At 37.5% G+C, this 23,763-nt stretch overlaps 1 protein-coding gene across 3 annotated transcripts in view; it reads left to right on the forward strand.

The window, feature by feature from the left end:
- ROCK2 (Rho associated coiled-coil containing protein kinase 2) overlaps nucleotides 1-23,763 on the forward strand; it is a 167,500-nt gene that overhangs the window by 59,383 nt on the left and 84,354 nt on the right. The gene's annotated exons all lie outside the window — the stretch shown is intronic.

Genomic DNA, 23,763 nt, shown 5'->3' on the forward strand with positions numbered 1-23,763 from the left:
TCATTGCTTCTTTCTTTGGGTTTTTTGTTTCTTTTTGTTCTTTTTTGAGACAGGGTCTTGCTTTGTCACTGAGGCTGGAGTGCAGTGGCACAATCTTGGCTCACTGCAGTCTTGACTTCTCAAGCTCAAGCAGTTCTCCTACCTCAGCCCTCCAAGAAGCTGGGACTACAGGCATGTGCCACACACCCAGCTCATTTTTTGTATTTTATGTAGAGATGGGGTTTCACCATGTTGCCGAGGCTGATCTTGAATTTCTGGACTCAAGGGATCTACCTGCTCGGCCTCCCAGAGTGCTGGAAGTACAAGCATGAGACACCTCACTGTGCCTTTCTTTGATAGGTTTATTGGACTTGTAGATCAGGGTAGTGCAATTTATGTAATACATATCCATAAGAAGAATATTATTCTTCTGAAGAAGTCTGACACACTTAAGGATAATATGATGAAATGGCACAGTAATAATTGTATGGGTAGGCAAGCTTTATAACTAATGTACTAGTTTTATTCCAAGGAGGCTGGCGAAAGCATGGATGGTACATGGGACAGAGACCTCCAAGAAAGGTTTCAGGGTCCCTTTTCTCCTATTAAACATTTTTTTTTTTTTTTAGACAGAGTTTCACTCTCGTTGCCCAGGCTGGAGTGCAATGGCGCGATCTTGGCTCACCGTAACCTCTACCCCCCAGGTTCAAGCAATTCTCCTGCCTCAGTCTTCCGAGTAGTTGGGATTACAGGCATGCACCACCATGCCTGGCCAATTTTGTATTTTTAGTGGAGACGGGGTTTCTCCATGTTGGTGAGTCTGGTCTTGAACTCCCGACCTCAGGTGATCCGCCTGCCTCGGCCTCTCAAAATGCTGGGATTACAGGCGTGAGCCACTGCACCCGGCCTCCTATTAAACATTTTAATGACTTGTTTGGGAGCAATGGTAGCATGTTGAATAATTTTGCAAATGAGTTAAACCTGAAGTATAATGAGGATGATTTTAGGTGATGAGCCAAAATTCAGAAATCATCAATGGGAAAGAACATTGGCCAGATAGAAGTGAAATTGAACCAGAATATAGTACTTGGATGTGAAGAACACAGGGAATAGTTGCTTAACAGTACTGTCTTAATTAAAGAACCATTTTCCTTGAATTGTAAGCAGGCAAGAGTCATTAATGATCAGACTACCTAAAGTAGTAAAGAAATTTGGGGCTGCTTTAATATAATTTCTAAATTGATAGAAATTGATGGACCATACCTGTAATATTTTATTTATTCTAGATGCCCTGTTGGCCTGTTTTTTTAAAAAAAGACTTTAGTTTTTTTAAGAGCACTTTTAGGTTCACAGTAAAATAGAGAGGAAGGTATAGAGATGTCCCATATACCCCTTGCCCCAACGTGTGCATAGACACTTCCATTGTCAGCATCCCTCATTAGAGTACATTTGTTACAACTGATGCTTACATTGACACATTATAATCACCCATTGTCATAGTTTACATTAGGGCTTGCTCATGGTGGTGTACATCCTGTAGGTTTGGCCAAGTGTACAATGATATATGCCCATCATTATACTATTATACATAGTATTTTCATTGCCCCAAAAATCCTCTGTGCTGTGCCTATTCATCTCCCAGCCCCAAGTCTCTGGCAGTCACTCTTTTTACTGTTTTCATAGTTTTGCCTTTTCCAGAATGTCATGTAATTGGAATCATACAGTATGCAACCTTTTCAGATTGTCATCTTTCACTGAGTAATATGCATTTAAGGTTTCTCCATGTCTTTTCGTGATCCTTTAGCTTATTACTTTTTACTAAACAATATTCTGTTGTCTGGCTGTACCAAAGTTTATCCATTCACCTGCTGAAGGACATATTGATTGCCTCCAGGTTTTGACAATTATGAGTAAAGCACTATAGACATCCATATGCAGGCTTTTGTGTAGACATAAATTTTCAGTTCATTTGGTTAAATACCAAGGATCTTGATTGCTGGATCATAGGATAAGAGTGTATTTGGTTTTCTAAAAAACTGCCAAACTGTTTTCTAAAGTGGTTGTACCACTTTGCATTCCTGCCAGCAGTGAATGAGGATTCTTCTTGCTTCACATCCTCCCTGGCATTTGGTCTTGTCGCTGTTATAACTGACAAAAAACAAGTGTTTTGGTTATTTGATTAGGTGTTTAACGGTATCTCCTTATTAATTTGACATTTCCCTGATGACGTATGATGTGGAACATCTTTTCATATACTTATTTGCCATCTGTATATCTTTTCCTTTTTTTTTTTTCGAGACGGAGTCTCTGTCGCCAGGCTGGAGTGCAATGGCACTATCTAGGCTTACTGCAACCTCCACCTCCTGAGTTCAAGCGATTCTTCCTGCCTCAGCCTCCCAAGTAGCTGGGATTACAGGCACTTGCCAGTATGCCCGGCTATTTTTTGTATTTTTTTTTTTTTTTTGAGACGGAGTCTCGCTCTGTTGCCCAGGCTGGAGTGCAGTGGCGCGATCTCGGCTCACTGCAAGCTCCGCCTCCCAGGCTCACGCCATTCTCCTGCCTCAGCCTCCGGAGTAGTTGGGACTACAGGCACCCGTCACCACGCCCGGAGAATTTTTTGTTTTTTTTAGTGGAGACGGGGTTTCACCGTGTTAGCCAGGATGGTCTCGATCTCCTGACCTCGTGATCCACCCGCCTTGGCCTCCCAAAGTGCTGGGATTACAGGCGTGAGCCACTGCGCCCAGCCTATTTTTTGTATTTTTAGTAGAGATGGGGTTTCTCCATGTTGGCCAGGCTGGTCTCAAACTCCTGACCTCAGGCAATCTGCCCACCTTCGCCTCCTAAAGTGCTGGGATTATAGGCGTGAGCCACCACGCCTAGCCTGTATATCTTCTTTGATGAAGTGTCTGTTCAGGTCTTTGGCCCATTTTTTGATTGGGTTGTTTTTTTTTTTTATTGGTGAGTTTTGAGAGTTCTTTGTATAACAAATTCTTTTGGATAATAGACCTTTATCAGGTGAGTGTTTTTCAAATATTTTCCCCCAGTCTTTGGTTTTTCTTCTCATCCTCTTGACATTGTCTTTGGGTAGTAGACAATTTGAATTTTAGTGAAGTTCAGGTTATCAGTTATTTCTTTCTTGGGTTATGTCTTTGGTGCTATATCTAAAAAACCATTGCTCTAATCAAGATAATTTAGGTTTTCTCCTATGCTATCCTCTAGAAGATATAAGGTCTGGTCTTGATTCTTTTTTTTTTTTTTTTTTTTTTTGCGTGTAGATGTTCAGTTATTCCAGCAACATTTGTTCAATCCATCGTATTGCGTCTGCTCCTTTGTCAAGGATCAGTTGACTATATTTATGTGGGTCTCTTTCTGGGCTCTCTATTCTCTTTCATTGATCTATTTGTCTTTTCTTTCACCAATATCACATTGTCTTGATTACTGTAGCTTTATAGTAAGTCTATAGGTTGGATAGTTTCATCCCTCCCATTTTGTTCTTCCTTATTTATTTTTAATTATTATTTTTTGAGATGGCATCTTCCTCTGTTGCGCAGGCTGGAGTGCAGGGGTGTGATCCTGGCTCACTGCAACCTCTGCCTCCTGGGCCCAGGTGATCCTGCCGCCCCAGCCTCTCGAGTAGCTGGGACTACAAGCGTGTGCCACCACTCCTGGCTAATTTTTGTATTTTTAGTAAAGATGGGGTTTTGCTATGCTGCCCAGGCTGGTCTCAAATTCCTGGGCTCCAGCGATCTACCTGCCTTGGCTTTCCAAAGTGCTAGGATTACAGGTGCGAGCCACTGCACCTGACTGTTCTTTAATATTTTGTTGGCTATTCTGAGTCTTTTGCTTCTCCATATAAACTTTAGAATCAGTTTGTCAATATCCGTGAAATAACTTACTGGGATTTTTTTTGTGATTGGATTGAAAATATAGACCAACTTGGTCTATATTTGAAGAACCGGTATCTTGACAACATTGAGTCTTCACATCCAAGAACATGGACTATCTCTCCATTTGCTTAGTTCTTTGATTTCTGTCATCAGAGTTTTGTAGTTTTCCTCATATAGATCTTATACATATTTAGTTAGATTTATGCCTGTTTTATTTTTGTAGGTGCTTTAATGTAAATGGTATTGTGTTTTTAATTTCAAATTCCACTTTTTCATTGCTCATATACAGGAATTTAATTTCATATACATTGCTCATATACAGAATTTAATTTCAAATTCCACTTTTTCATTGCTCATATAGAGGAATTTAATTTCATATGTATTGCTCATATACAGAATTTAATTTCAAATTCCACTTTTTCATTGCTCATCTACAGGAAAGCAATGAACTTTTGTGTATTAACCTTCTATCTTGCAACTTGGTATAATGACTTGTTCCAGGAAACTTTCGAATCCTCTACATAGATGATCACATAAATCCTTCCCAATCTGTATACGCTTTACTTCCTTTTTCCTGTGTTATTGCATTACCTCGGACTTTCAGTACAGTGATGGAAAGGATTGGTGAGAGGAAATGTCCTTGCTTTTGTTCTTGATCTTAGTGGGAAAGCTAGTTTCTTACCAGTAAACATGAAGTGAGCTGTGGATTTTTTATAGATATTCAAGTTGAAGTTCCTCTATTCTTCATGTACTGAGGTTTTGTTTTTTTTTTTAAATCATGAGTGGGTGTTGGATTTGTCAGATGCTTTTTCTGCATCTATGATATGATCATCTGTCTTTCTTTTTTAGCCTGTTGGTGTGATGGATTACAATAATTGATTTTGAAATGTTGAACCAGTCTTGTATACCTGTAATAAATCCCACTTGGTTGTGGCGTATAATTCTTTTACACTGCATAATACATTGTTGGATTTGATTGGCTAATATTTTGTTGAGGATTTTTGCATCGGTGTTCATTAGAGATAATGGTTTGTAGTTTTCTTGTAATATCTTTATCAAGTTTTTTGCTGACCTTGTAGAATGATTCTGGAAATATTCCCTCTACATCTGTCCTCTAAAATACATTATAGATAATTTCTTCCTTTAATAGTTGGTACATTTCACCACTGAGTCCATCTGGACCTCATGCTTTCTGTTTTGGAAGGTTAATAACTATTGATTTAATTTATTTAATAACAGTAAGTCTGTTTCTTCTTGTATGAGTTTTGGCATATTATGTCTTTGAAGGAATTGGTCCATTTCATCTAAATTATTAAATTTGTGGGCATAGAGTTATCATTCATTCATTCATTGAGACAAGTTCTTGCTCTATTGCCCAGGCTGGAGTGCAGTAGTGTAATCTCAGCTCACTGCAACCTCCGCCTCCTGGGCTCAAGTGATCCTCCCACCCCAGCCTCCTAGTAGCTGAGACTACAGGCGTGCACCACCATGAATGGCTCAATTTTTTTTTTTTTCTGTAGAGATGGGGTTTCACCATGTTGCCCAGGCTGGTCTAGAACTCCTGAACTCAGGTGATCCGCCCGCCTCGGCCTCCCAAAGTGCTGGGATTTCAGGCATGAGTCACTGCACCCAGACCCTTATTATCCTTATTAATGTCTGTGGAATCCTTAGTGGTTTTCCCTCCTTCATTTCTGATATTGGCAGTTTTTATTCTCTCTCTTCTAGCCAACCTGGCTAGAGCCTTATCAATATTATTGGTCTTTTCAAAGAACCAGCTTTTAGTTTCATTGATTTTTCTGTATTCTTGTTTTCTATTCCTTGGTTTCTGCTCTAATTTTTATTATTTATTTTCTTTTGCCTACTTGGAATTTAATTTGTTTCTTCTGTTTCTAGTTTCCTAAGTTGGAAACTCAGATTATTGATTTTAGATATGTGCATTAAGCACTGCTTTCACTGTATCCCACCAATTTTGAAAAGTTTTGTTTTTGTTTTCATTTATTTCAAAATATATTTTAATTTCTCATGAGATTCCTTCTTTGACCCAAGAGTTATTTAGAATTATGTTGTTTAATCTCCACATATTTTGAGATTTTCTAGTTATCTTTCTGTTACCAGTTTCTGATTTAAATCCATAGTGATCTGAGAATAGACACAGTATGATTTCTATTTGAAGTTTGTTACGGTGTGTTTCGTGGCCCAGAATGTGATTTATCTTGGTGAACGTTCCATGAGAGTTTGAGAAAAATGTGTATTCTGCTGTTGTTGGATAAAGTAGTCTATAGATGTCACTTATATCCAGTTGACTGATGGTATTGTTGAGTTCCACTATATTCTTAACTGGTTTTCTGCCTGCTGGATCTGTCCATTTCTGATAGAGCAGTGTCAAAGTCTCCAGTTATGATAGTGAATTTATCTTTCTTCTTGCTGTTCTATCAGCTTTTGCCTCATGTAATTTGACACTCTGTTGATAGACATATAACACATTGATGATTGTTATGTCCTCTTGGAGAAATGATCCTTTTATCAGTTATGTAATGCCCTTTTTTATCCCTGGTAACTTTCCTTGCTTTGAAGTTTGCTCATCTGAAATTAATATAGCTACTTCTGCTTTCTTTTGATTATTGTTATGGTATATTTTTTTCCATCCATCTACTTTTCATCTATATGTGTCTTTATATTTAATGTGAGTTTCTTATAGAAAAAATATAGTTGGGTCTTTTTTCTTGATTGACTCAATCTCTGTTTTTAAATTGGTCCATTTAGACTTCTGACATTCAAAGTGATTGTTGATATAGCTGAATTAATATTACCATATTTGTTGTTGTTTTCTTTTGTTGCGTATATTCTTGTTCCTATTTTTGTCTTCCATTCTTTTTCTGTCTTTTGTGGTTTTAACTGATCATTTAATGTGATTTCATCTTCTCTCCTTTCTTAGCAGATTGTTTATACTTTTTTTTTTGCTTTTTATAGTGTTTGTCTACTTTTTTCCTTTTTTTTAGTGTTTGCCCTAGAGTTTTAAATATTTATTTACATTTCTGAGAAAATTAAAAATAAAACCACCAGCTGGGCACGGTGGCTAATGCCTATAATCTCAGCACTTTGAGAGGCCAAGGCGGGTGGATCACCTGAGGTCAGGAATTCGAGACCAGCCTGGCAAACATGGCAAAACCCCGTCTCTACTAAAAATGCAAAAAATTAGCCAGGCGTGGCGGCAGACACCTGTAATCCCAGCTACTTGGGAGGCTGAGGTGGGAGAATCGCTTGAACCCAGGAGGCAGAGGTTGCAGTGAGCCAAGATCGCACCATTGCAGTTCAGGCTGGGCGACAGAGTGAGACTCTGTCTTAAGAAACCAAAATAAAATAAAACTACCTTTACAATCCAGCAATTCCACTAGTAGGTATATATCTAAAGGAAATGAAATCATTATTTAGTAGAGGTATCTGCATTCTCATGTTCATTGCAGCATTATTCATAAGAGCCAAGATATGGAATCAACCTAAGTGCCTAACAATGGATAAAGAAAGATAATATGGTATGTATAAACAATGGAATACTATTTAGCCTTACAAAAGGAAGAAATCCTGTCATTTGGAACAATATAGATAATTGATGGTTGGAGGATCTTGTATTAAGTGAAATTAGCCCAGGCACAGAAAGAATACCACATGATATCACTTATATGTGGAATCCAGAAAAGCTGAGTGCATGGAAGTAGAGAATAGAATGGTGGTTACCAGCAGCTAGGGAGATCTTTGTCAAAGGATACAAAATTTCAGTTAGATGGGAGGAATAAGTTAAAGAGATTTATGGTACAACATAGTGACTGTAGTTAATAATGTATTTTCAAAAAATCTCTAAAAGAATAGATTTTAACTGTTCTCAACACAGAAAATTAAAAGTATGTGAGGTAATGCTTATATGTTAATTAGCTGGTTTTAGCCATTCTACAGCATATACTTACTTCAAAACACCATGTTGAACACCATAAATATATGCAGTTTTTGTCAATTAAAAAATAAAATTTTTGTGAAAGGAACTTCAAATGCTAAATGAGGAATCCTGCCTGTAAATCATGCTCTATGATTCCATAAGACATTCTGGAAAAAGACAACTTTGGAAGCAGTAAAGATTAGTGCTTGCTACCCAGAGGAAAAGAAGTCATACGAAAAAGATACTTGCACACACGTTTATAGCAGCACCATTCACAATTGCAAAATCTTGGGACCAACCCAGATGCCCATCAGTCAATGAGTGGATAAAGAAATTGTGCCATGTATATATGATGGAATACTACTCAGCCATAAAAAGGAATGAATTAACGGCATTCATAGTGACCTAGATGAGATTGGAGATTATTACTCCAAGTGAAGTAACTCAGGAATGCAAAACCAAGCATCGTATGTTCTCACTGATATGTGGGAGCCAAACTGTGAGTACGCAAAGGCATAAGAATGATACAATGGACTTTGGGGACTTGGGGGGAATGATTGGAGGGGTGCAAGGGATAAAAGACTACAGATAGGGTGCAGTGTATACTGCTTGGGGGATGGGTGCACCAAAATCTTACACATCACCATCAAAGAGCTTACTCATGTAACTAAACACCACCTGTACCCCAATAACCTATAACCTATGGGGGAAAAAAAGATTGGTGGTTGCCAGAAGGTTGTGAAGGGGTGAATGGGTGGAGCACAGCAGATTTGTGGGGCAGTGAACCTATTCTGTCTGTTACCATATTGGTTAATACATAACATTTTGTCTGCTAAGGCCATAGAATTGTATAGCACAAACAGTGAACCCTAATGTGAACTCTGGACTTAGTTAATAGTAATGTATGAATATTGCTTTATCAGTTGTAACAAATGTACCACACTAATGCATTCCTCTAATATGTTAATATTAGAGGAAACTGAAAAAGAGAAGGGGACAGGGAGTATATAGTAAATTTGTGTACCCTATTTGGTTTTTCTGTAAACCTAAAACTGTTCTAAAAAATAAAGTCTATTAATAAAAACATGAAAAAAGAAATATACTCACAGTTTATCCAAGTCCCCTTTCAAATCACAGCATACCACTTCACAGGGGGTGTAAAATACATTATAATAACAAAATAATCCTAATTCCTTCCTCCTGTTACGTCTATCATTGCTGTTATTCATTTTGTGCATATATATGTGTACATACACACACACCAGTACACATACAGACAAGCATATGTTACTGAATATATTGTTGCTGTTATTATTTTGAACAAATTTATTTGTTAGATCAGTTAAGAACATGAAAATAACAGTTTTTGTTTTACTTTCACTTATTTCCTCTATTTCTATTTTTGCAAGAAGCATCATTGGAATTACAGGGTTTGCACTGACTCTAGGTTGTTTTGGGTAATGGTCATTTTAACAATACTGAGTCTTCCAGTCTATTAACAAGGGACTGGGTTCCATTTACTTATGTCTTCTTTAATTCCTTTTAGCAGTGTTTTGTAGTTTTTATTAGATGTCTCTTTCAATTAAGTTAATTCCTAAATGTTCTTTCTGATGTTATTGTAAATGGAATTGTTTTTGTAATTTTCATTTTAGATTGTTTATTTTTAGTGTATAGAAATATAATTGACTTTTGAGTGTTGACTTTGTATGCTGCAATTTTGCCTAACTTATTCTAATACATTTTTTGGGAGGTGGGATCTTTAGGATTGTCTACATAAAAGATCATAAATCACCTATGGACAAAGATAGTTTTATTTATTTTTTATTATCTAATTTCTCTGGCTAGAACTTCCAGTGCTATGTTGACTAGAAGTGGCACAAGCCTTTTCTTGTTCTTTATCTTAGCGGAAAAACTTTTAGACTTTCACTATTGAGTATGATATTCACGTGGGTGTTTCACATATGTAGTTTATTACGTTGAGGTGGTTTTCTTTTACTCCTGGTTTGTTCAGTGTTTTCTTTTTGTAAATCATGAAAGAGTGTTGAGGCAGGGCACGGTGGCTCACGCCTATAATCCCAGCACTTAGGGAGGCTGAGGTGGGTGGATCACCTGAGGTCAGGAGTTCGTGACCAGCCAGGTCAACATGGTGAAACCCCGTCTCTTCTAAAAATACAAAAATTAGCCGAGTGTGGTGGCAGGCAGCTGTAATCCCAGCTACTAGGGAGGTTGAGGCAGGAGAATCTGTTGAATCCGGGAGGTGGAGGTTGCAGTGAGCTGAGATTGCACCACTGTACTCCAGCCTGGGTGACAGAGCAAGACTTTGTCTCAAAAAAAAAAAAAAAAAGTGTTGAATTTTGTGAAATGTGTTTTCTCCCTCAATTGAAATGATTATGTGTTGCTTACCTTTATTCTGTTAATGTGGTTTAATACAGCGATTGATTTGCACATGTTTTACCATCCTTGGATTCTAGGAATAAATCATACTTGGTCATGATGTGGAAACCTTTTAATATACTGCTGATTTCAGTTTGCTAGTAATTTGTTGAGAATCTTTCTATTAATTTTCAGAAGTGAAACTGGTTGGTAGTTGTTTTCTCGTACAGTCACCTGCCCTTACTGTAGTTTTGCTTTCTACAGTTTCAGTTGCCCGCAGTCAACCAAGGTCTGAAAATATTACATACAATAAGGTATTTTGAAAGAGAGAGAGAGACCATATTCATATAGCTTCTATTAAAGTATATTGTTATAATTGTTCTTTTTTTTTTTTTTTTTTTTTGACATGAAGTCTCGCTGTTGTCCCCCAGGCTGGAGTGCAATGGCACGATTACGGCTCACTGCAACCTCTGCCTCCCGGGTTCAAGCGATTCTCCTGCCTTAGCCTCCCGAATAGCTGGGGTTACAGGTGCCTGCCGCCACGCCCGGCTAATTTTTGTATTTTTAGTAGAGATGGGGATTCACCATGTTGGCCAGGCTGGTCTCGACCTCCTGACCTCAGGGGATCTGCCTGCCTTGGCCTCCCAAAGTGCTGGGATTACAGGCATGAGCCACTGCTCCCGGCCTGTTCTTATTATTCTTAATTTTTACTGTTGCTTTGTTTATAAATTGAACTTTATCATAGATATGTATGTATAGGAAAAAACATAATATATATAGGATTCAGTGCTCTCCATGGTTTCAGGTAACCACTGGGGTCTTGGAATGTATTTCCTGAGGATAAGAGGGGACTACCGTGATGTCTTTATCTGTCCTTGGTATCAGGGTAATGCTGGCCTCATAGAATGAGTTAGGAGGTGTTCCTTCCTCTTCAGTTTTCTAGAGAATTATGAGAATGATTGATGTTATTGAAATATTTGGTAGAACTCACCAGTAAAGCCATTAGGTAAAGAGCTTTTCTATGTCAGGAAAGTTTTGGTTACTGAATCAATCTCTTTACTAATTGTAGTTCTATTTATATTTTCTGGTTTTTTGTGTGAGTTAGTCTTGGTAGATTTTGTGTTTCTAGGAATTTGTCTGTTTTATCTAAGTTATTCTATTTGTTAACATAAAATTGGTCAGAGTACTCTCTTAATCATTTTAATTTTCGTAAAGTGGGTAGTAATGTCCCCAGTTTTATTTCTGATTTTAATAATTTGAGTATTCTCTGTTTTTTTTATTAGTCCATCTAGCCAGAGGTTTGTGACTCTTTTGGATTGTTTCAAAGAACCAACTTTTGGTTTCATTGATTTTGTTGTTGTTGTTGTTGTTGTTGTGTTGTCTGTTTTATCTTTGCTCTAATCTTTATTATTTCCTTGCTTCTGATGGCTTTGGGTTTAGTTTGTTTTTCTCTTTCTAGTTTCTTAAATTGTAAAGTTTAGTTTTTAATTTCAGATCATTCTCGTTTTTTTAATGTAAGCATTTATAGCTATAAATTTCTCCCATATACTACTTTTGCTGTATTCCGTTAAGTTTTTTGTTGTGTTGTTTTCATTTGTCTCTGGAGTATTTCCTAATTTCCCTTCTGATTTCTTATATGATTCGTTGGTTATTTGTGTGTTGTTTAATTTCCATGTTTTTGTGGATTTTCTCATTGTAGTTATTTTATCGAAGTCTTTTTTTTTTTTTTTTTTTTTTGAGATGGAGTCTTGCTCTGTCACCCAGGTTAGAGTGCAGTGGCGCAACCTCGGCTCACTGCCAGCTCCACCTCCCGGGTTCACGCCATTCTCCTGCCTCAGCCTCCGGTCTTTTATCGATTTCTGACTGCATGCCATTGTGGTTGGAAAATATACTTTGTATATCTATCTTTTTAAATCTTTTGAGACTTAATCTGTGGCCTGACATATGATCTGTTTTGGAAAATGTCCCATGTGCACTTGAGAATATTATATATGTTATTATGTGTTCTGTATATATCCCTAAGATCTAGTTAGTTTATTGTGTTAAGTCCTCTGTTTCTTTACTGTATTTCCATACTCCATTCTATTAAGTGATAATAGAGAATTAAAGTCTCCAACTATTATTATAGAGCTGTCTATTTCTCCCTCAGTTCTGTTTTTGCTTCATATATTTTGATGGTCTGTTACTAGTTGTATAAATGTTTGTAATTGCTGTGTCTTCTTACTGTGTTGAAACTTTTATTAAGATATAATTTTTTTTTTGTTTCCTGTAACCTTTATTGATTTAAAGTCTATTTGGTCTGATATTAGTATAGCCACTTCTGCTCTCTTTTGGTTACTATTTCCATCCTTCCACTGTCAGTCAGTTTGTGTCTTTGGATCTAAAGTGATTATCTTATGGACAATGCATAGATGGATCTTTTTTTTAATTCATTCTGCCAATCTCTGTCTTTTGATTGGAGAGTTTAATTCACTTACATTGAATGTCATTACTGGGAAGAAGAATTTATTTCTGTTATTTTGCTATTTGTTTTCTATATGTTGTAAAGCTTTTTTTTTTTTTTTTTGACCCTTATTTCCTGCATTTCTCTTGGCTTTTGTGTTCAGTTCATTTTCTTATAGTGGTATGTTTACATTCTTTCTCAATTCGTTTAGTATGTATTCTGTTTTCTTTGTAGATACCATAGGCATTACATTTAACATCCTAAACTTATAAAAATTCAGATGTCAATTTATACCAGCTTAGCTTCAAGAATATACAGTAACTCTTGCTCTTTTTTTTTTTTTTTTTTGAGACAGAGTCTTGCTCTGTCGCCCAGGCTGGAGTGCAGTGGCACCATCTTGGCTCACTGTAACCTCTGTCTCCTGTGTTCAAGTGATTTCCGTGCCTCAGCCTCCCGAGTAGCTGGGATTACAGGTGCCCATCACCGTGCCTGGCTAATTTTGATATTTTTAGTAGAGACCATGTTGGCAAGGCTGGTCTCAAACTCCTGACCTCAAATGATCCACCTGCCTCGGCCTCCCAAAGTGCTAGGGTTATAGGCGTGAACCACTGCAGCCGGCCAGCTCTGCTTCTTTAACAGCTCTGCCCTCACCCTTTCCAGTTGCTGTCACAGAATTACCTCCTTATTCATTATGTGCCCCAAACCATAAACTAATCACTTTAAATGCATCAATTTTTTATATAGAACAAAATGGGTTTATGAAACAAAGTTTCAATAATACTAGCTTTTAGATTAATAATTTAAAAATATGTATTGGCCTTTTAAATCATGTAGAAAGCAAAAAGTGCAATTATAATCCATTATTACAGTAATACTGGACTTTATAATTGTGTGTGTATTTACCTTTATTGAGATTTTTATTTCTTCACATGACTTCAACTTACTGTTTAAACAGTGTGTTTTCATTTCACCCTGTAGGACTTCACTGACCATTTCTTGCAGGTCAGGTCTACTGGTAACAAGCTCCCTTAATTTTTGTTTATCTGTTAATGTCTTAACTTTCCTGTCAGTTTAGGGAAAACACAACAACCAAAAAACCCAGTCAAACAATAACAAATCTTCGTCACTTTCCAAGGCAGTCCTTTCCTCAGATCTACTCCAAATGAACCTTTCAATTCTACTTTTTTTTTTTTTTTTGAGACGGACTCTCGTTCTGTCTCCCAGGCTGGAGTGTAGTGGTGTGATCTCTGCTCACTGGAAGCTCCGCCTGTCGGGTTCACGCCATTCTCCTGCCTCAGCCTCCCGAGTAGCTGGGACTACAGGTGCCCGCCACCAAGCCCGGCTAATTTTTTGTATTTTTTTAGTAGAGACGGGGTTTCACCGTGTTAGCCAGGATGGTCTCGATCTCCTGACCTTGTGATCCGCCCGCCTCTGCCTCCCAAAGTGCTGGGATTACAGGCGTGAGCCACCGTGCCCAGCCCCGAACCTTTCAGTCCTTTCAACCTCAGATGGCATTGTTTCAAGTCCCCAGAGCACCATACCCCTTGAGTATATCCTATCAATATGCCCTTTAAAACAGGGCAACAGGTTTCTGGTTGCACAAGTAGGGAGCTTGGAAATCACCATCCATCCTAACAACAAATAAAATGCTGAAAAACCAACAGTGCTTCCGGGATCCAAAAGACAGGTGAGGACACCAAACAAACCACTGATCCCAAACTAGAGAGACAATCAAATAGCCATGGCTATAAGATCCAGGATTCATAAGCAGAAATTGCCACGAGAACCAGTGCTGAGGTAGGAAAACCTGAGCTGTAACTGACAGATTGCTGGGGGCTAAGTGGTGGTCAAGTCAGACAATTAAAAACTTGCAGGGGACCCAGTTATAGGTGAGCCCCCACACCTTTACAGATTTTATATCCAAGAGCTCAACCAGAGTCTCACAGTAAATATTGGAGAAAAATCTCCTCATGCTTCCAAGAAGATTAAAGGGAAAGGAACATTTTGAAATATGCCACAGCATTTGCTTCTTAACAAGGCCTGCCCTCCAGATGTAACCAGAGCATAATGGAACTTGGGGAAGGTTAATACACAACTCCAGCCCACACTAGCCATCCTATGACTCAGAAGCACATTTAAAGTTCACAGTATAGAAGCATAATGATTCGCTGAGACCTAATCATAAGACTATAGAACACTGTCCACAAGATTGTAGAACCTAAGACTATAGGAAACATTGCCTCTCTCTACACCTTATATTACTAAAGACCTATTTACAGAAGTTCCTTTTACTCAATGCATCATGTCCCGCTATCAAGGAAAAATTACAAAGCATACTAAAAGGCAGGAAAAAAAATTCTGAAGAGACAGTAAGCATTAGAAGCAAACATGGTAGGAACACTAAAATTATCAAACCAGCAATTTAAAAAAACTTTGATTAATATGCTAATGGATAAAATAGCATGCGTGAATAGAGTGGTGATGTGAGTAGAGAGATAGAAATCCTAAGGAACAAGTGAAAATAAATTCTAGAGATCAAAAACACTTTTAACAGAAATGAAAAGTGCCTTTGATAGACTTATTGCTAGACTGAACAAGGTTGATAAAATATCTCTAAGTTTCAGGATATATCAATAGGTACACCCAAAACTGAAAGCATGTAGAGGGAAGACTGAAAACATCAGAACAGAATTATCACAGAACCATGGAACCACTAGAAAAGGTGTAAAATATGTGTAATGGGAATACAAGAAGAAGAAAAAAACAACAGAAGAAACATTTGAAATAATAGTGAAAATTTTACCCAAATTAATGTCAGACACCAAACCACAGATCCAGAAAGCCCAAAGAACAGAAAGCAGAATAAATGTCTTAAACGTTACATTTAGGAATATCATTTTCAAACTATAGAAAACCAAGCATAAGAAAAAGCCTGAAAGCCAAGAGAAGAAAAAGCCTAACAAACCACACTTTACCTATACAGGAACAAAGATAAGAATTTTATCTGACTTCTCCTCAGAAACCATGCAAGCAAAAAGAGTGGAATAAAATATTTAAAGTATTGAGAATAAAAAAGAAAGCAAAATTACCAATCTAGAATTCTGCACTTTAGGAAATTATCCTTCAAAAGTGATGGGGTGGCTGGGTGCAGTAGCTCATACGTGTAATCCTGGCACTTTGGGAGGCCAAGGTGGAAGGATTGCTTGAGGCCAGGAGTTTGAGACCAGCCTGGGCAACATAGTGAGACCCCATCTCTACAAGAAAATTAAAAATAATTAGCCATATGTGGTGGCATGTGCCTGTAGTCCCAGCTACTCTGGAGGCTGAAGTTGGCAGGATTGCTTGAGCCTGGGAGGTCAAGGCTCCTGTGAGCCATGACCATACCACTTTACTCCAGCCTGGGTGACAGAGCAAGACCCCATCTCTTAATGAAAAAGCACACAAACACAAATGATGGGGAGAGAGAGGATTCTGAAAAGAGAGGGGAATAACAAGCAAGAGGAATCTCTTTCGTTACCTGGACAACAATCACATTGGCAGAATATGTCTTATATCCGAAGCAACAGGAAAATATATATAGGCCATTCAAAGAAAACAAAAACAAACCAAAAGAAACCGTCCTTGAAAAAGACCTGATGGCCAATATGGCCGATCCATTCAAAAAAGATTTTTTTTTTTTTGAGATGGAGTCTTGCTCTGTCACCCACGCTGCAGTGCAGTCGTGCAGTCTTGGCTCACTGCATCCTCCACCTCCCGGTTCAAGAGAGTCTCATGCCTCAGCCTCCCGAGTAGCTAGTATTACAGGCGCCTGTCACCACACCTGGCTAGTTTTTGTGTTTTTAGTAGAGACGGGGTTTTGCCATGTTGGCCAGGCTGGTCTCAAACTCCTTATCTCAGGTGATCCGCCTGCCTCAGCCTCCCAAAGTGCTGATATTACAGGCATGAGCCACCACTACTGGCCCAAACAAAGACTTTAAAACAGCTATCCTAAAGATGCTCAAAGAACTAAAGGAAGATGTAGAGAAAGCCACGAAAGTGATGTATGACCAATATGAAAATATCAGTAAAGAGACAGAAAACCTAAAAAGAAACCAAAAAATTTCTAGAGCTGAAAAGTACAATAACTGAAATAAAAAACACTAAAAGGAGTCAAAGGGGCAAATTTGAGCAGGCAGAAGAATCAGCAAACTTGTATATAGGAAAATGAAGATTACTGAGTCTGAGGAACAAAGAAAACAGATTGAAAAGTGAACAGAGTCTAAGGGGTATGAGTAGGACACATTCAAATAGAACAAAATATGTACTGTGGGAGTAACAGAAGAAGAAAGAGACAATATTTGAATGGGTGTAAACTCCCGAATTTTGATGAAAGCCATGAATATCCAAGAAACTCAACAAAATCCAACTAAAATGAACTTGAACTCAAGGAAATCTACAATGAGAAATCTTACGGTCACACTTGAAAATTACAAAGAGAATTTGAAAGCAGCAAAAGAGAAGTGATTTGTCACATACAAAGAATCTTCAATAGATTATGAATAGATTTCTCATCAAATATTTCAGAGGCCAGGAGACAGTGGGCCAATATATTCAAAGGGCTGATAGAAAAAAACGTCATCTGTGAATCCACACACACACACACACACACACACACACACACACACACACACACACAGTGCAAAACTGTTAAATACACACACACACAGACACACACACGGAAAAAAACACACAGTAAAACTGTTACATCCGGAGGGCTGACCTTAAGAAGCGAATGCTATGGCATATTTCAAAATGTTCCTTTCCCTTTAACCCTCTTGGAAGTGTGAGGGGATTTTTCTCCAATATTTACTGTGAGACTCTGGTTGAGCTCTTGGATATAAAATCTGTAAAGGTGTGGGGTCTCACCTATAACTGGGTCCCTTTCAAAGTTTTTAATTTTCTGACTTGACCACCACTTAGCCCCCAGCAATTTGTCAGTTACAGCTCAGGTTTCCTACCTCAGCACTGGTTCCTGTGGCAATTTCTGCTTGTGAATCTTGGATCTTGTAGCCATGGCTCCCTTTATTTGTTTGTCTCTCTAGTTTGGGGTCAGTGGTTTGCTTGGTGTCCTCACCTGTCTTGGATCCCGGAAGCACTGTTGGTTTTTCAGTCTCTTCAGCATTTTATTTGTTGTTAGGATGGATGGTGATTTCCAAGCTCCTTATCTGTGGAACCAGAAACCTGTTGCCCTGTCTTAAAAGGCATATTGGGGCCAGGTGCGGTGGCTCACACCTGTAATCCCAGCATTTTGGGAGGCCGAGGCGGGCAGATCTCCTGAGGCCAGGAGTTTGAGACCATCCTGGCTAACACAGTGAAACCCCGTCTCTGCTAAAAATATAAAAAATTAGCTGGGCTTGGTGGCGTGCACCTGTAGTCCCAGCGAGCCGAGATCGTGCCACTGCACTCCAGCCTGGGTGACAGGGTGAGACTCCGTCTCAAAAAAAAAAAAAAAAAAAAAAAAAGGGCATATTGATAGGATATACTCAAGGGGTATGGTGCTCAGGGGACTTGAAACAATGCCGTCTGAGGTTGAAAGAATTGAAAGGTTCATTTGGAGTACATTTGAGGAGAGGACTGCCTCAGAAAGCAATGAAGCTTTGTTATTGTTCGGGGTTTTTGTTGTTTGTGTTTTTTGGTTTTTGGTTTTTTTTTTTTTTTTTTTTTTTTTTGTATGTGAAAATGGTGAAGCTTTGGCTTTTAGAATTTTGGTACTGTGGTTGGGAGAGTGGGAGATTAGATGACATGACAGTTGAGTTATAGAAGAGCCTAAAGATAGGGAGAATATATAGTAGTTGAATCCTAGCTCTTCCATTTTCTAACTCAGAGATCGTGGTGACCACAGGCATGAGTCTTTCTGAGTTCCCACCTATAGCATAGAGATAATTATACCTATCTTATGGGAGTCATTATGGGGGATTAATAATATAAATAAGCCTGGTCAAAGTGCTTCCTAAGGGTTAATTGTATTATTGCCTATTGGTATATAGATTCATGCTGTAAATATTTTAAACAGATGCATTGTTTCTGCATACCTGTGTAGTTATGGAAGAGATACAGAATTTGGAGTTGAAATTTGGAAGGAATATGACAGACCTTGATTTATCATGTCTTAATGGCAGGATATTCACTGTACTGTGTTAATTTGATCATTACAATTTAATATGTTAAAGGAAAGAGAAGAAAAAGGAAGATGTATAAATAAAGAAGGCTTTTATTTTTGTTTTTATCATTTTTCATCTCAAAATTTGTTTTGGCTACAAAATATGCAGAAACAAAGTCTTAATTTTTAGAAATGAAAAATATTTTAACATTCCATTAATCTGATGACCTGACCCAAGAGTTTATTGCATGTTTGTTTTAGCTTTAATTCTTGGTTCTGTTTTACTTTATGTAGAGATTCTTTAAAATACGGATAAGAATCCAAAGGAGAAGTGCAAGTGCTTCTTTCATAGCCTTTTAAAGTTGATTCGTATACAGTAAATAAATTAGTATGGCGGATATGTGTGGACTGTTCCACATTTGGCACATCTTTATGAGTATGTTTTTGTAGACATTTGAAGAAAGTTTTATAATAGTTGGTGCAAATTTGTCCTTTTATGTGAAATACTTTTTCATTTCAAGTTAAAAATGCATTACCACAGAGGATCTGCCAATTTCTACAGATAGAATTCTCATTGTACAAGTAACTTTAGTATGTCACAGTAGGTATTGCACAGTACAGTCATGTGCAGCATTATGGTGTTTTGGTAAATGATAGACTGCATATATGTCAGTGGTCCCAAAAGACTATAATGGAGCTGAAAAATTCCTTTTACCTAGTAATGTCAGCTGTCTTAAGGTCATAGCCATCTTAATGCCGTAATTCCAACACATTACTCATGCAACTCAATAGTGAGAAAAGAAACAAGCCCAACAAACCACCATGGACATATTTCTGAAAAAAGTGACACCTCCTCAAGAAGTACCTCAGGCAGGTCCCTCAGGAGGGATTCCAGGAGAAGGCATTGTTATCATAGGAAATGCCAGCTCCATTCATGTTATTTCGCCTGAAAACCTTTTAGTGGGACAAGATGTAGAGGTGGAAGAGAGTGATATTTATGATCCTGACCCTCTGTAGGCCTATGCTAGTGGGCGTGCGTGTTTTAGTTTTCAATAAGAAAGCTTTAAAAATCTAAAAATAGAAAAAGGACCACAGGTGTGTACCGCCATACATGGCTAGTTTTGAATTTTTTTTTTTGTAGAAGCAAGGTCCCCCAGTGTTGCCCACACTTGTCTCTAACTCCTGGCCTCAAGCAGTCCTCCTGCTTTGGCCTCCTAAATTGCTGGGATTACAGGTGTGAGTAATCCTGCAGTCCCACTGTGTAATCCCCCTGCTTACTTCTTATTCCTAAGAAAAATGTTAAGTGACATTAAATTTTTTCCTGGTCGCTGTTTTATTTTAAACTATGGAATTTAATATATGAATGCATTCTCATTCACAAAGGTCTAAATTGCTTAGAATTAGGTGGAAGAACATGTTAAAACCTCCATTTATCATGTTTCTTTCTCCCTATTACCATTTTCAAACATAAAGGTAACCACCCTTTTTGTATCGTTTCACTGCTTGGTGATTTACAGACATTTGGAGACTGTTGCAAAACTAATGTTGAATTATTTTCAGTGGGTATTTATATTTCCTCCTAATCATTTTCATTCTAGGAAAGTTTAAAACTTTTCGCTATTGAGTTATGAAAATTTCCCTTGAAATTAAGAATTATGTAAATGATGAATATGTTCACAGTAGAATGAGAAAATAAGCCAACATTATACTTTTAAAATTCACCTGTAGCGTTAGAATTGAGAGAGAACTACTTATTAATTTGATATCTAGATTTCCAACTTGCCCATTTCTGAAGATAAATGTAATATATTTAAGTCTTAAAGGATCATTATATACATAGTTTTATTTGTGTTTTTTAATGCAGTAATAAATGGTAGTATACACTCTTTTAGCAGTTGTAACATGCCAGGCAGACTTTTAATCCATTTGTATTTAGTGACCTAGGTCTTCACAACAGTCCTTTCAGGTAAGTATTATTACTATTATGCCCATTGTACAGATGGGAAAATTAAACTCAGGTAGTTAGGATAAATAACCCCCAAAGTTCACATAGCTGCTAAGTGGTTGAAATGAGATTTGAATTTAGGCAGAGGATTCCAGAGTGTGTTCTCTTTGACATATGGTCATAACCATCTTTCCATGTCAATAAATATAGACTTCACCTGTACTTGTATTGGCTGTATAGTATTTCACTTTCATCTCACTCAAACTCTTAGTAATATTCACATCTCTTCATTTCTTGAAAGGATTTTTTCTTTACAGGCTCTTCCTTCTAAGTTTCCTTCATGGTTCATTCTCTACCTGACTTCTAAATTTGTAGTTTCCAATGGCCAGGATCTTTGTTTCTTTTATTTGCCTTCTTAAGGTAAGCTCATGCATTCCTGTGACTTTAAATACAGTTTATATAATGGCAATGCTCAAATTTACAGTTACTGCTCGGAACTTTCTACTTTGCTCCCCAACTCATATCCTCAGTGGCTTATTTGACATCTTCATGAAGATGTGTCATAGATCTCTAAAATGTGTGAAATCAGAATGTTTGATTCCCTCTCTAACTTTGTTCTTCCTCCACAAATCTGTTCCTTCTCTTTCTGATCGTAGTAAATGGCTCTTGCATCAACCTAGTTGTTCAAGTCAAGAAATTAGGAGTCATCACTGATTACTCTTTTTTCTGTCAACTCTTATAGTTAATTTTTCAGTAAGTCCTGTTTCTGCTTTCATAATATTTCTCCAGTCCATCCACTTTTACTGTCATCACCTTCATCAGGCCACTCCATCGTTATCCAGTCATGTATGAACACCTGCTTTGCATTCTGTTTTCCACTTCTGCTAACAGTGTTTCACCATTGTTACTATTAATCTTAGGTTGTGAAGTGCTGATGAAGACAGTGTCAGGACTCTGCTTATTACATCTATAAATTCACACTATGCAAGCTCAGTTAGACTGACATTACTATTTAGCAGACCATCTTCCTCCTGCTTGAAATATCCTTGTGTTCTCATGTATTACTCCTATCCCCATTTCTGGTTTGTGTGTAGTGGAATTAAGAGTGGAGCTTTTTAGCATACATGTTTTTTTTTTTCATCTTTTTTCTTTATTTCCCCACCTCCATATATTGAGTTAGATAAAAAATGGGAATTCTACATCTGATCTGACTAATATAAACTGCTGTCAAGGTGACCTTATAAAATATATTTATGTATTATCTCTGCTGTATATTTAATGGATCTTTTTCCAACCAAATGAACTATGAAAACTTCATCCTGGCCCTCCAGGCTGCCTTTTAAGGTGTTGCCAATTAAAAAAAAAAAACTTTAACCCTTATCTTCCACTGAGCTATTCATTGTAGGCAGGCTGCTCATTTCAGAGCATGCTCTTTGTTTTTTTGTGTGTGTGTGTGTGTGTGTATGCCTTGTGCTATAGTTTATATATATACTTTGATTTCTTTTTTTTTTTAATAATGTAAAACTTTGGATGCAGGAACTGTGTCTTTCAAGTACTTTTGGCATTTACATCAGGGATTCATAGCTGTTCTACATAGTTCACTTGTATCGGGAAGATTATCTTACTTAGGAACACAGTTTTGGAGGAATATCTGTAGAGCAGCAGGAAGAAAAGGAGAACCCTTACTGTAGGCATTTGTCAGTTCAACCCAGACATTGGTAACTAATGTGTGTGTGTGCAACCAGATCATATCTGGAGTTAGATTTTTCTTGTCTTTCAGTATGCTGTATAGCACAGAAACTTGAATGTAGAAAGTTTTCATTGAAGAACTGACTGTGATCCTTCCTGATCACTGGGCTTATTGCTTCCTGGGCATCCACTGGCTTTTAATTTAGTTTTAAGCCAGGCTTTTAAAGTAGAACCAACCAGGAGGCAAGGATGTTGGGGACATGATTTTCCAATGCTACTCATGTAAACTCAAATTTTTAATTCCTTTTTTGGAATAAAACAGGCTCTTCACTGTTTACAGGGTTATTTCTAAGTTGCAAAAATTATCTCTCTTTCAACATGTTTTTGTAATTTCTGTATCCCCCATTTGATCTTGGCTGCCACAAACAGAAAATGTGAGAACATTTTTTTCGTGTATCTATGGTAGAAACAGTAACTGCTCCAGGTCTGTCAAGTAGATTCATTGGATCTTCTTATAAAAATAATATATTTTTGTTAATAAAAATAAATTTGAAAATTTCAAATGAGGTGTTTTACTTAGAATGATGTTCAAAAGTTTTTGTCCATAAGTGTTTGAAGAGGTCCATTTTAGGATTTTCCAAGTGTATTAGTCTGTTTTCACACTGCTAATAAAGACATACCCGAGACTGGGCAATTTACAAAAGAAAGGAGTTTATTGGACTTACAGTTCCACGTGGCTGGGGAGGCTTCACAATCATGGCAGAAGGCAAGGAGCAGCAAGTCACATCTTACATGGATGGCAGCAGGCAAAGAGAGCTTGTGCAGGAAAACTCCCCCTTATAATAACCATTAGATCTCATGAGACTTACTACTTACTATCATGAGAACAGCACAGGAAAGACCTGCCCTCATGATTCAGTTACCTCCCACTGGGTCACTCCCACAACACATGGGAATTCAAGATGAGATTTGTTTGGGGACACAGCCACACCATATCACCAAGTATGTCTCTGGCTACACTTAGGAATGTCTCATCTATTTACGTTTTTTTTAAGCTCTACATATGAGCTTCAGAAAGTACAAATAAAAATAAGAATAAAAATTACCAAAGATTTTATCAGTTATGTTATAACCCCTGTTAACTTTTTGACCATTATTTATTTTTTTGTTCTTTGTTTTTTTTCATATGTATAGCCAGTTAGATGGTGTTTTTACACTCATCCACTTTTAAAATTAAAAACAAGGGATGTAGCAATCTTTTCTATACAAAGAGAAACACTGTAATAGGAGCAACGTTTTTATCCTTTAGGTACTCATAGACTAGTGATGGGAAATTCATGTCATACTACATAACAGAATGAGCTAAATTCCATTTGT

Source organism: Gorilla gorilla, chromosome 12 (assembly GCF_029281585.2).
Source record: "Gorilla gorilla gorilla isolate KB3781 chromosome 12, NHGRI_mGorGor1-v2.1_pri, whole genome shotgun sequence".
In the NCBI taxonomy this organism is placed as follows: domain Eukaryota; kingdom Metazoa; phylum Chordata; class Mammalia; order Primates; family Hominidae; genus Gorilla; species Gorilla gorilla.